At 41.7% G+C, this 12,617-nt stretch overlaps 1 long non-coding RNA gene across 1 annotated transcript; it reads left to right on the plus strand.

The window, feature by feature from the left end:
• The first annotated feature begins 428 nt into the window (after nt 1–428).
• On the plus strand, nt 429–769 carry LOC143807981 (uncharacterized). The gene is made up of 3 exons (XR_013221904.1): nt 429–481; nt 573–650; nt 742–769. It is a non-coding gene; the product is annotated as an uncharacterized LOC143807981 (long non-coding RNA).
• Nucleotides 770–12,617: the final 11,848 nt, after the last annotated feature.

Here is a 12,617-nt window from a genome sequence, read left to right on the forward strand (position 1 = left end):
TTTTCTGTTTTTAGAATCGTTAATACACCATTCACTTCACTGGGCACCTCCATCGTCATGCATGGTATATTACTATGAGACTGAGAACTGTTTGTTTGATCTTATATATCTCCATTTTTGTTTTTTCCTTATTTAGCGGTCCATTCCTCTTTTTCTTTTCTTTCCTTTTTCTTCTTTTTTTTTTCTCCCCTTTTTCAGCCCATATATATTTCCTGTTCTATATGCTCTTTTCACATATATTCCCTTTATTCTCTCCTCGATAGGTTTTACCAATCCTCCTATATCTGGTATTAAGCAGTTCTTCCCCTCCCCTCTCCTCTAGTCATTCCCTTAATTGGCCTCTGCTCTGTCTCAGGCGGTCACATGACTGCGACGACATCACCACAGACCGTGATTTATACCCGGAAGTAACACAGCACTGCAGCGTCCCTCCTGCTGCACGGCACGTTGCCACGCTTCCTCCTCACTGATCCGGACACAGGTAATGTAAGGATATACTGCACTCTTTGCGCCCCATACGTCCTCTCCTACCCCATGGGTTCTAATTCAATATTTACACACCTTCATTTCAGCGCTTTGCCTCTGCAACTGATGTTGCCACATGCCCCGGCGCTTTATCCTCCCTGTGTGATTGGTGTTCCATATCTCAGGTATTTGGCACTAAGGTGCTACATGCTCTATTATCCTCGTTTTACTCCTTTACTCATGCGATTACCTGTGCTCCCTCTTTGCCCTTTATAGATCATACCTATTGCAGCAGATTATACCTATTGCAGAAGGCTGTTATATAATCTGTGGACGCTCCTTATACCTTCTTAGATTGCTTCTACATCCAGGTATATGTATTTTGCACCATTTATGGTATCTTTAACCCCTTTTTTTTTCTTGTTATATCTTCCATTTGGGCTGCTCTACTTTACCCAAACTATTTGTTCCATCCCTTTTTCCTATGTCAGGCACTATATCTGTCACTCCTCTTATTGCAATCATTATCTGTGGCACATTCTATATACAGGTTACTATTAACGCCTGTTCATATTTTCCAGGTTGTTCACATGATATTCACTGTTAAGGCCCCGTCTCACTGATTAGCGACGCTAAAGCTATCCCGACAACGATACGACCTGTCAGGGATTGTTGCTGCGTCGCTATGTGGTCGCTGGTGAGATGTCAAACAGTGAGATCTTCCCAATGATCGCTGCTGCGATCTCACTGTTTGACATCTCACCAGCGACCTGTAGCGACCTGTACAACGATGTCACATGGGAGCTATTATGACAATTCAGTGTCTGAGTCGTCAACGAGGTCGTTGGTAAGGTGTCAAACACAGCGATGTGTGCTACCCAGCGGGACCTCAACGATCAAAAAAAGGTCCAGGCCATTCCGACACGACCAGCGATCTCACAGCAGGGGCCTGGTCGCTGGTACGTGTCACACATAGCGAGATCGCTACTGAGGTCGCTGTTGCGTCACAAAACTTGTGACTCAGCAGCGATCTCGCTAGCGATCTCGCTTAGTGAGACGGGGGCTTCAGTGACCGCTTAATCCTTTATCTGATGTTTAGATCGTCACCTGATACTTCTATCAAAAGACTCTCTATGTATTTTACACCGTGTTCACTCTAGGGCATGGATATCCAATTACGTATCCTTCACCATTCAGTGCTATCAGGACTCTAATATGTTGTGGATTTTGATTAGTCAAATATATCACTTTTGCATTTCCCTTATACTTATGTCATACAGCACGATCGGCGTACTCACTGGAGCCTCTACCATCCACAGAGCACTCACGGATAGATCTCTTCGGTTTTTGAATTGTACTTCACCAGTTCTAATGATCATCACCACTGTATAGCAACTGTTTTCGATATATTTTGCATCTTGTGACAATTTATATTTTCTGATGTTCTCTTATTTTATGTATTTATAGTTCACACGAAAGAATTGTCTGATGAAGGTCCTTTGCCGGACTGAAAACTTTTATTCGTTAATTTTGTCTGGATGCATTAATAATAAAAAGAAGCAAAATAATTTTTCTCACTACTGAGTGCCAAGTTTTTTCTATTATTGTTCTATGGGTTGGAGACCCTACTTGAGCACCTACAAAAAACTTTTTTTCTATTGAGTGCCGTGTTTTCTTCTACTATACAGGATTAATTAATTAATATGGGATACATATGATTTTAAACCTAGTACACCTGTGTGTCAACTTGAAAAACTATTTATTTATACTGGTTATTATTAGCTTCCCACCAATACTCAATATGTGAGGTAAATGTCTATCACTTGGAGCTGTCCGTTGTTCCACTTCCCTAATTATGGCAGTATGATTTTAAATGATATTGTGCTTTAATAAAATTGTGGTTTTGATACAGTAAAAATTGCCTTATGATCATTCTTTCTGGTGGAGTTCTATGATACCCCGTATATGCAGGTAAACCACTGTTTGGGCACATGGCAGAGCTCGGAAGGGAAGGAGCGTTGTTTGACTTTTTCAGTGCAAAATTGGCTGGAATTAAGATCAGACGCCATGTCGCATTTGGAGAGCCCCTGATGTGCCTAAACAGTAAAAAAAAAAAAAAGTGACACCATTTTGGAAAGCAGACCCCCTAAGGAACTTATCTAGATGTGTGGCGAGCACTTTGAACCCCCAAGTGCTTCTCAGAAGTTTATAATGTAGAGCCGTAAAAATAAAAAATCTTATTTTTTTTTTTTTTTACAAAAATGATCTTTTTGCCCCCAATTTTATATTTTCCCAAGGGTATCAGGAGAAATTGGACTCCGAAAGTTGTTGTGCAATTTGTTTTGAGTATGATGATACCCAATATATGCAGGTAAACCTCTGTTTTGGCGCATGGCAGAGCTCGGAAGGGACTTTTCAATGCAAAATTGGCTGGAATTGAGATCAGACGCCATGTCACGTTTGGAGAGCCCCTGATGTGCCTAAACATTGGAAACCCCCCAATTCCAACTACAATCCTAACCCCAACACACCCCTAACCCTAGTCCCAACCCTAACCATAACCCTAACCACAAGCCTAACTCTAACTGTAACCCTAACCATAATGGGAATTTTTTTTAATTGTATTATTTTTCCCTAACTAATGGGGCGATAAAGGGGGATTTGATTTACTATTTATAGCGCGTTTTTATGTTTGGCATCTGTCACACACTAAAAGACGTTTTTTATTGCAAAAAAATAGTTTTTGCATCACCACATTTTGAGAGCTATAATTTTTCCATATTTTGGCCCACAGAGTCATGTGAGGTCTTGTTTTTTCGGGACAAGTTGACGTTTTTATTGTTACCATTTTTGGGCGCATTACTTTTTTGATCGCTTTTTATTCCGATTTTTGGGATGCAGAATAGGGATGAGCGAGTAGTGAAATATTTGCAATGCAAGTCAATGGGAAATGCAAGTAATTTTATGCTAGTCCTAACAGTGGTCTGGGCTTCTGAGGAAAAGGCTGAAATGGGTGCATGATTGTTTAAAAGCAGTCGGTAAAATGCTGTGTGTTGATTAATGCAGGAAGAAGCCACCCAACATCATTACAAGGGGTTCACAAATCTACACTCCCTGACAGAAGTTATGTCGCTTATCCATGTTATGCAAATAAAAGCTTATAACCTGACGTTAAATTCATTCATTGGTTTAATAAATTATTCTTTTGAAAGCAGAAACCCTCCAAAATGCAGTTTAGGTTAAGAAAATAAATTGGCATCAATGCTGCAAGATCGGCAACAGCGGTAGAGGAGTGGCGGAAATGGGCACAAATATGGCGCACCTTCTCCAGTAGGTACGGCAAGTCAGGGTATGTTTTGATAAATTTCTGAACCACTACTACTCTTTCTACTCCTACTGATTTTAAGGGACATCTCCCCAAACCCTGGTCCACCATCCACCAACCTCAACCCCTACCCTATCTCACATCGAAACCTTACTAACCTTACTAATATTAGTTGCACTCCTTCTTCTCCTTCTTTTAATTGTGCCATTTGGAATCAATGGCCTGCATGTAACAAGCTTCCTTTCCTACACAATTACTTTATGAAAAAGTCTCTTAATCTGTTGGCCCTCACGGAAACCGGGATTCAGTATTCTGACACTGTCTCTCCTGCTGCCATTTCCCATGGTGGCTTACAATTTCCACATTCCCCGAGACCCACAAACAGGCATGGTGGTGGAGTCGGCATACTCCTGTCCCCACAATGCACTTTCCAGGTCACTCCCCCAGCTCCATCACTCTCATTCCCTTCTTTTGAGGTCCACACCATCAGGCTCTTCCGTCCCCTCTCCCTCAGAGTAGCGGTCATATGCTGGCCCCCAGGCACACCCATCCACTTCCTGGACCATTTTTCTGCCTGGCTGCCGCACTTCATGTCCTCTGAACTACCAAGCTTTATCCTAGGAGACTTCAACATCCCCATTAACAGCCCCACTTCCACATCTGCATCCCAGCTTCTATCACTAACTACTTCTCTAGGCCTCTCACAGCTCTCAACCTCTGAAACACACAAAGACGGTAACACCCTTGACCTGGTCTTTGTCCGGTTCTGTTCAATCTCCTAACAAGATAACTCACCACTTCCCCTCTCTGACCACAACATTCTTTCCTTCACGCTCACAATCCCTTGCCCACCCCAGCACACTCCTACCTACCACACTTTCAGAAATCTATATGCTATTAACCCTCATACACTTTCAGACTCCCTACACTCATCATTATCCCCAATCTCCTCTTTTTCCTGTCCTGATCTGGCTGTACATCACTACAATGACACTCTTAGAAGCACCCTTGACCAAGTAGCTCCCCTCACCCTCAGAACCTCCAAACACAGACTAAAACAGCCCTGGCTCACATCGCAAACACAATTTCTCCAGCGATGCTCTAGGTGTGCTGAACACTTATGGAGGAAAACTTGCACACCAGAAGACTTCATACACTTCAAATTTATGTTAAGAACCTATAATTCTGCTCTTCACCTCGCCAAACAGACCTACTTCACCACCCTGATCTCCTCACTATGCAACAACCCCAAGAAACTGACACCTTTCACTCCCTCCTCAGGCCAAAAGTACAAGCCCCTATCACAGACATTTGTGCTGATGACCTGGCCTCCCACTTTATAGAGAAAATAGATAATATCTGTCAGGAAATCTGCTCCCAGCCACCAAGTGCAGTGACTCCCATCCCTCCCTGCATTTCCCCTGGCTCACTCTCCAAATTCGATCCCATCACAGAATAATACACTGATAAATAATACAATACTACAATAAAATTTTGTAGTTTTGTAGCGCCCCTTGAGGAAGGTACCATTACCGAAACGCGTGTCGGGGTGGACGGGTGTCCCTGTGCTACTTACCATCTTCATCAGGTAGTGTGTATACATGGACGTTTATTGTAGTATTGTATTATTTATTAGTACTGCAGCTATAGAGCATATAACTTTATCATTACTCACCAATTATTCTTAACGCTTACATCTGTTCCATGAGTCTGTGGACGCTACTGTATTCTATATTCTTTATATATATTTGTACATGTATACCCCCATTCAGGGATACACCCAACCTTGGGCTGGTTTTGATGCTGGTGACATCTTGTTGCCATCTTTTTAGCCCTGCATGTCCGGTTGTCTGATATGACATGTTTTTATTGTTATATATTCAAAAAAGTTGTTACAATTTTGGATTCTATGACTGCTCGGTGGTTCTTCATATTTTTATAGGGGTATTGGGGTGCGTCCTTTTTTTAGGAAGCCCTGACACTCACTGCATAGGCAATAAAAGTATAGGAGACCAACTGTTTGATAATGGGAACAGCAAAGCATAGCCGGCTGATGGATGAATAGCAAGGCAGTCTGATGGCCCCATAAAAATAGGCTTTGTGACTTTCAAAGTCCCTCCTTCATAAATGAAACATGTGTCTGATGATGTGTCACACACCACATGGCCAGCTACAGTTGTAAAATATTAAAATGACATTACCCAGTGAATGCATTTGTCTCAGTTGAAAGCAATGCTAAAGCTAAAAAATGCATCAAAAACGCTACGTAGGAAAAAAGCCCAAGGTGTGGAGGAGCAGTTTTGGTTTTGGTAATGTTGAGTCCTTATCCGTCCCTGGCTTTCTGATGTAGGAAAATCCAAGTAATGACACACAGCACAAGAGATGTGTATTCATGTGCAGGGATCGCCCAGGAGCTCGCCTCTGACTCACTGGGACTCACCCCTCCTTTTTATATAGCAAAGAGATAAGCATTTACAGACATGCGTACAAGCGCTCATATTCTCTAACAAAGAGTATCTATTCTACTGATAACGTTCAACTTCTGGAATGTAGGTTAAAGGTCACAATAACAAGAAGGAATGCGTCCATAAAAGGAAATGTCTATTTTGCTCAAGTCTTCCTCATATTAAGCCAGACGTCTCTGAAAAGGAAGACAAAATGGATTCTTCAATCTGATCTCCACAATTCCCCCCTTTGACATATTCCTTTTATAATCTATCACAAATCCCCTTTAACATATCCATATTTTAGATTACCACAGGGCCAAAGACAAAGCCTTTATTTTTGGTATTACACATGTACACGCTTATATCATTAATAAGAGAATCAAATCTAGTATCAATTCTTCCGTTTAACTCTCACAACCTTTTCTTTGTTTTGCAATAAGTATACTAAAATATAAAAACAAAAATTAGTACGGTAATATTAATTAGAATCACTAGAGGATAACATAAGAATAAAGAAGAAAATTTATACTCTTGCATCTATTACACAAAATTTATCTGTGCATACTGAGATACTCTTGAGCACAATCTGGAATAGTACGTATATGACTACAATAATCATAACTATATGTATTATGCTCTGCATAATCCCAGCAACCCACCCACCGATTCCTCTGAACCAGTTGGCTGGGTTGAGAAAAGAGAAAGTATCAGACCACCAGCTATCCTTATTCTGGTCATTGTCTTTATCATACTGATCTCTGAGTCGTTGTACGTCCTTTAATTTAAATGTCATACTCATAGTACTATTCGGGTCTATATAATGACAGCAGGTGGGTCCGATGATTTGACACATACCCCCTTGTGAGGCAGTTAGGTAATCCAATACCAGAGTATGTTGGTTGATGACTATTATAAGCTGATTCTGTACAGCTATACTAGTGTTTAGTATATCCAATATATCCCAGATCTGATCATCTAGATAATCCGTGGCTCTAACTAATTTATCCCACATTTGTGTTAACATAGGGTAAATAAAAATAGAACTGACAATTTTATTGGCTATACCCATTTGCACTATGTGTGGTCTCCCTGAGGGACGTGGTGAGTTATCTGCAGCTCTTTTATACAGTGTGTGCTTGGGCACGGCTTGCATATTCACTTGTTTATTTGAAATTATGAAAGTAGCCGGGGTTAGGCGTCCTAATGTACAAGTACCCTTTATACCTACGGGAAGCCATTTATATGCTCCTTCTCCGCATATCCAAAATGTACCTTCAGGCAGATCCCATAGTGCTGAGTGCTGCAATACCAATCTGTGAGCCAAATCCACAAATCTAGATACATTCTGAAGCATACACCAAGAGGGTTTTTGTCCCAAGGGGCTACAGTACCCGGCTGCGGGATTCCCACATAAAGGCATTCCTCTGATATACTCATCGGATTCATTACAAACCAGGTTCCCCGGTTTGCTTGTACAGCTGTTTGCATCACCTTGGGGGAACAACGCAGAATGTTCCCATTTTCTATTATGTATGTACCTTTCCAACATTGTAGGTTTGAAAGCATAAGAAGAGTCGGTGGTTGTACTGAAACTGAGCTGTAGATTTTCAGTGGGGACCTGTCCTAAATCAGTTAATCCAGTCTTATTTCTAGGTACCCATTTTCCTCCCCTGAATGCAAAATATTGTAAGTTGCCTATTCTTCCTGTAAGATTACCCTGCCACCAAGGAAATTCTACCCATCCCACAATTGGTATGGCGATTGTAGTATTCCACAGCCTAGTATTACCAATTTGGTTGTTGGCCAGGTTGTCTGAACAATTAGGCCAAGCGAATATTTCTTCAACTGACACGGGAACTGCTAGAAAAGGTATACTTGTGGCTGATACTGGTGAATGGGTACAGATCCAACAATCTGCTAGGGGTTGTGTATTATTTAACAAGTCATGTACTAATTTTCTATGATGTTGTACGAATCTATTGTTCAAAGGGGTTAGAGAATTCAGTTTATCCCATGCCTCCGTTGAGGTTAATACTATTAACATCAATATTCTGAGTTTTATACTGCTCTTTTGCAATGGCTTGCATGTATCCATGATGCCTTTCCTTCGAGCTTGACTGATGTAGGTGTTGTCAACAGGACTTGGAAGGGTCCGTCAAATCTTGGTTCAAGAGCCTTTCTGGTGTGTCTTTTTACATAGACTTGATCACCTGGTTCCAACTTGTGACTTCCTTCAGTGTTGTCAGGATCTGGAAGGGAAGCAAAAACTTGTGCATGCACCTTAGTTAATTGTTTCTGAAGATTTTGCACATAAGAAGTCAATGACTCAATATTTAACACAAGTTGCTGTGGAAAATAACATCCTAAATTGGCAGTCCTGCCAAACAAAATTTCATATGGAGACAGTTTAGTCTTACCCCTTGGGGTATTGCGTATTGAGTAAAGGGCCAGTGGAAGGCATTCTGTCCAAGGCTTTCCTGTTTCAGCCATGGCTTTCTGTATTTTTAATTTTAAAGTTCCATTCATGCGTTCCACCTTACCAGAACTTTGAGGATGGTACGGAGTGTGTAACTGACTTTCAACACCCAACATTTTCAGTACATTTTGAAATATTTCTCCAGTGAAATGAGTACCCCTATCTGACTCGATCACTTCAGGGAGACCGTAACGGGGTATCAGTTCGGCAACTAGCTTTACAGCAGTGTTTTTAGCTGAAGCCTTCCGAACTGGATAGGCCTCTGGCCACCCCGAGAACATGTCCACACATACCAACACATACTCATACCCATTACTTTTCGGCAGCTGGATAAAGTCTATTTGTAATCGCTGAAACGGATAGAGAGGTCGGACGTGATGCTTCATAGGGGTCTTTGTTGTCTGTCCGGGATTATGTGCCAGGCATATAGCGCATGTTGCACAATAGTCTCTTGCGTAGTTGCCAAAACCTGGAGCCAACCAGACTTGCTTTGCCAGTAGTGTCATTGCATTTGCAGACACATGAGTAGGGTGGTGCAGTCCACCAACTACAATCGGGTACCAGGCTCTAGGTAGACATATTAGTCCATCTTTCTTCCAAATTCCTGCTTGTTCTTCTGCCCCTTCCTTTTTCCACCTGTCCCTCTCCTCTTCTCCTGCTGGGCACTCACAGGGTATTGTCTGAGCTGTGGGAGAACAGTTCCTGGTTGCACAGATAGTTTTACAGGAGAGATATGCAATAATCCCACATCAGTGTCACCCTGTGCCCACAGTGTTTCTGGGACCATTGAGAGATCTAGATCTGTGGTGTACTCTTTTTCTTCAGCATAATCCTCAAAAGCCTGAATTCTGACATATTGTTCTAATGTTTCTGCATCATCAGGGATAGTCAACATAACTGTGCCATCGTCCCTAAAATTGATGTTAGCTTCTAATTTCTTTAGGACATCAGTTCCTAACAAACATGTTGGGGCACCTCTGGCATACAAAAATCTGGATGCAAAACATTTAGGTCCTAATGAGACCTCTAGGGGCACAGTATATGGCAGTGTTCGAATTACCCCATCATAACCCTCAGCAAAAGTTGTTTGTTCTGAAATATCTTCCGGATTTGGAAGAAAATCTTGATTCAAAATTGAGGAAGTTGCACCTGTATCTATCAAAAATGGAATCTCTCTCCCCCCCACATTCACCTGTATCATAGGTCTCCTAGCTGGTAGGGAAGTTTGTAACACATCGAGTCAATCTGAATCTGGTATGGAACCATCTATGATGGTAGATTTCTGCTGGTTGTCCGTTTGGGGAGGGTTATTTCTGGGAACAAATTTGCCTGACTTTATATCTGCCAACTTCTTCCTGCACTCTCTTTGGAAATGACCTGGCTTTTTACAGTAGTGACAAGGAAAATTGTGTCTCATTCTTCCTCCTGTATTAGCTTGTGCTATTCTAACAGGCTTATGATTCTCTCTCATATCCATGGCTATTCCTAAACATCGTTGTTTCACAATATTTGGTTGTTCAATTGTTCTCCAATCTGGAGTAGAGGATTTAAATTTTTCTCTGATTTTCGGATCTAGCCCCTCTATTAATTGTTTTGTAAAAAGTCTCCTTACTGAAGCATCAGTCAAATCCAATCCTTCATCCCTAAAGCTATTTTCTAGTTCCTGACTATATTCTTCAATACTTTGCCCAAATTTCTGCATAATCACACCTGTAGACCCCCTTTCCCTCTGTTTTCCCCTCATGAAAATTATTAATGCCTCTGTGAACTGGGTACCTGATGCTTCTGTCTGTAAGGCACCCCCTTCTGCCACTGGTCTATTGGGCTGTAAGTGTGTCAATAATTCCTGAAAAAAGTCCGGGGGACATTTTCATTCTACATAATTCTTCCCCGTCCGCCCAGACCCCAGCATGAGTCTGCATGATTTGTTGTATATACTGTGCAAATCTAACTGGAAACTGGATAGGATCTGGTGCGTTATGTAAGAGGGACATACCCTCAGCAGGGGACCAAGGGAAGTATTGTCTGGTCTGATGATATCTGGTGTTCATTACCCCGTCAGCACCAGCTTCTCTAAAAGGTCTTGGTACTACCCTAACAGGGGCAAGTACAGCGCCATATCTAGGTGTACCACAGGCTAGGCAATCATTTCTCCAATCTGGATTTTGTTGTCCACAGTGTGAACATTCCCATCCTCCTACCCCACCAAGATTGGGATACAAGGCTGGAAATTGTTTTCCTCCTTCTGCTCTTCCAGATGGTACAAATGATTGGGCTTTTGGATCTAGGTAAGGTGGTGGGATTATGTCACAACTTTTTCCCTTTCCCATGATCCATTTGGAAGTGTCTGGATCATACTTCCAATTCTCCTCTTTTGCTGTTTTTGAGACCTCTATCATACAATGTATGATTTCTTCCCACCCATTGTCTTTGATAATTCCACCTCGTTCTTTACTCAGTCTTTCCCATTCTGTACTGAACATAAGTGCTTCTGAAATTCCCAATTTTCCTCTTACTCTTCTAATCTGTCTTCTGACTATCTTTCCACATCTTTCCTGTATGATATCTGCTGCTTCCACTTGTCCTAAGACAGTTTTGGTCTGTTTATTTCCCATTTTTCTTTTCAATATTAGCTATGACTACCCTAGGTGACGTTTGGACAATCACTTACTCTATGGTGATGTCTCGTTGCCTTCTCTCCTAGGGAGCTAAAATATTGAAGGGCTTGTCTGCTCCGTTTCTTCTAATATGCAGGACGTACTTAAGTGCTATTATGCACACAGACCCAGCAACACCATACAGATCACAAAACTTTCTGTGTCAGTTAGCATACTTGTCCCAGGCTCATGAAAACCGCGTCCTGGGCTCATTCTATCACACCTTATCCAGGGAATGTAGAAACAAGTTCTATAGGAGAGTCAAGCATGGGCGGAGGTCTCCCAGAAGGACGCTACCTCATAACCCAGTTAGGCTGACTTCACCAATAACCTTGTTCTAACAATCGTGGCTTATTGTTCTACGTACTTCTATTCTTCTTTCACAACATGTCACAACCTTCACACTGTTCACACACTGTTCACACACTGTTCACACACTGCCAGGGACTAGACTCATAAATCTATACAATATGGTAACCCGAGTTTTATAGGTATCTACTCACTACTAGACTAACCCAGCGTGACACGGCTCATAGAGATCTTTCGGATAATACAGGGCAGATAAAAGAGAACTAATAATGTCTCTTACCTGGCCAGGTTTTTCAGTTCATTTGCCGTCCATTATCCCAGATCTCCGTTGTCCGTATCCGCAGGTAAATCTTGAGTAAATACTCTCGCCTCGGGTCCCTGTTCGGGCGGCCAAGAAATGTTGAGTCCTTATCCGTCCCTGGCTTTCTGATGTAGGAAAATCCAAGTAATGACACACAGCACAAGAGATGTGTATTCATGTGCAGGGATCGCCCAGGAGCTCGCCTCTGACTCACTGGGACTCACCCCTCCTTTTTATATAGCAAAGAGATAAGCATTTACAGACATGCGTACAAGCGCTCATATTCTCTAACAAAGAGTATCTATTCTACTGATAACGTTCAACTTCTGGAATGTAGGTTAAAGGTCACAATAACAAGAAGGAATGCGTCCATAAAAGGAAATGTCTATTTTGCTCAAGTCTTCCTCATATTAAGCCAGACGTCTCTGAAAAGGAAGACAAAATGGATTCTTCAATCTGATCTCCACAGTAATTTATTTTGCCTGTAATACAATTCATTACCCTGAAAAGGATGTTCCTTAAAGAAGTTGTCCACTACTATAACCTTTTTTTTTTTTTTCATAAATCTTGCTATTATGGGCCACTGAAAACATCTACTGTGTTTATTTTAGCAATATCACCTTTTATCATGCTGTAG

The sequence above is a fragment of the Ranitomeya variabilis genome, chromosome 1 (genome assembly GCF_051348905.1).
Source record: "Ranitomeya variabilis isolate aRanVar5 chromosome 1, aRanVar5.hap1, whole genome shotgun sequence".
NCBI classification, from domain to species: Eukaryota; Metazoa; Chordata; class Amphibia; order Anura; family Dendrobatidae; genus Ranitomeya; species Ranitomeya variabilis.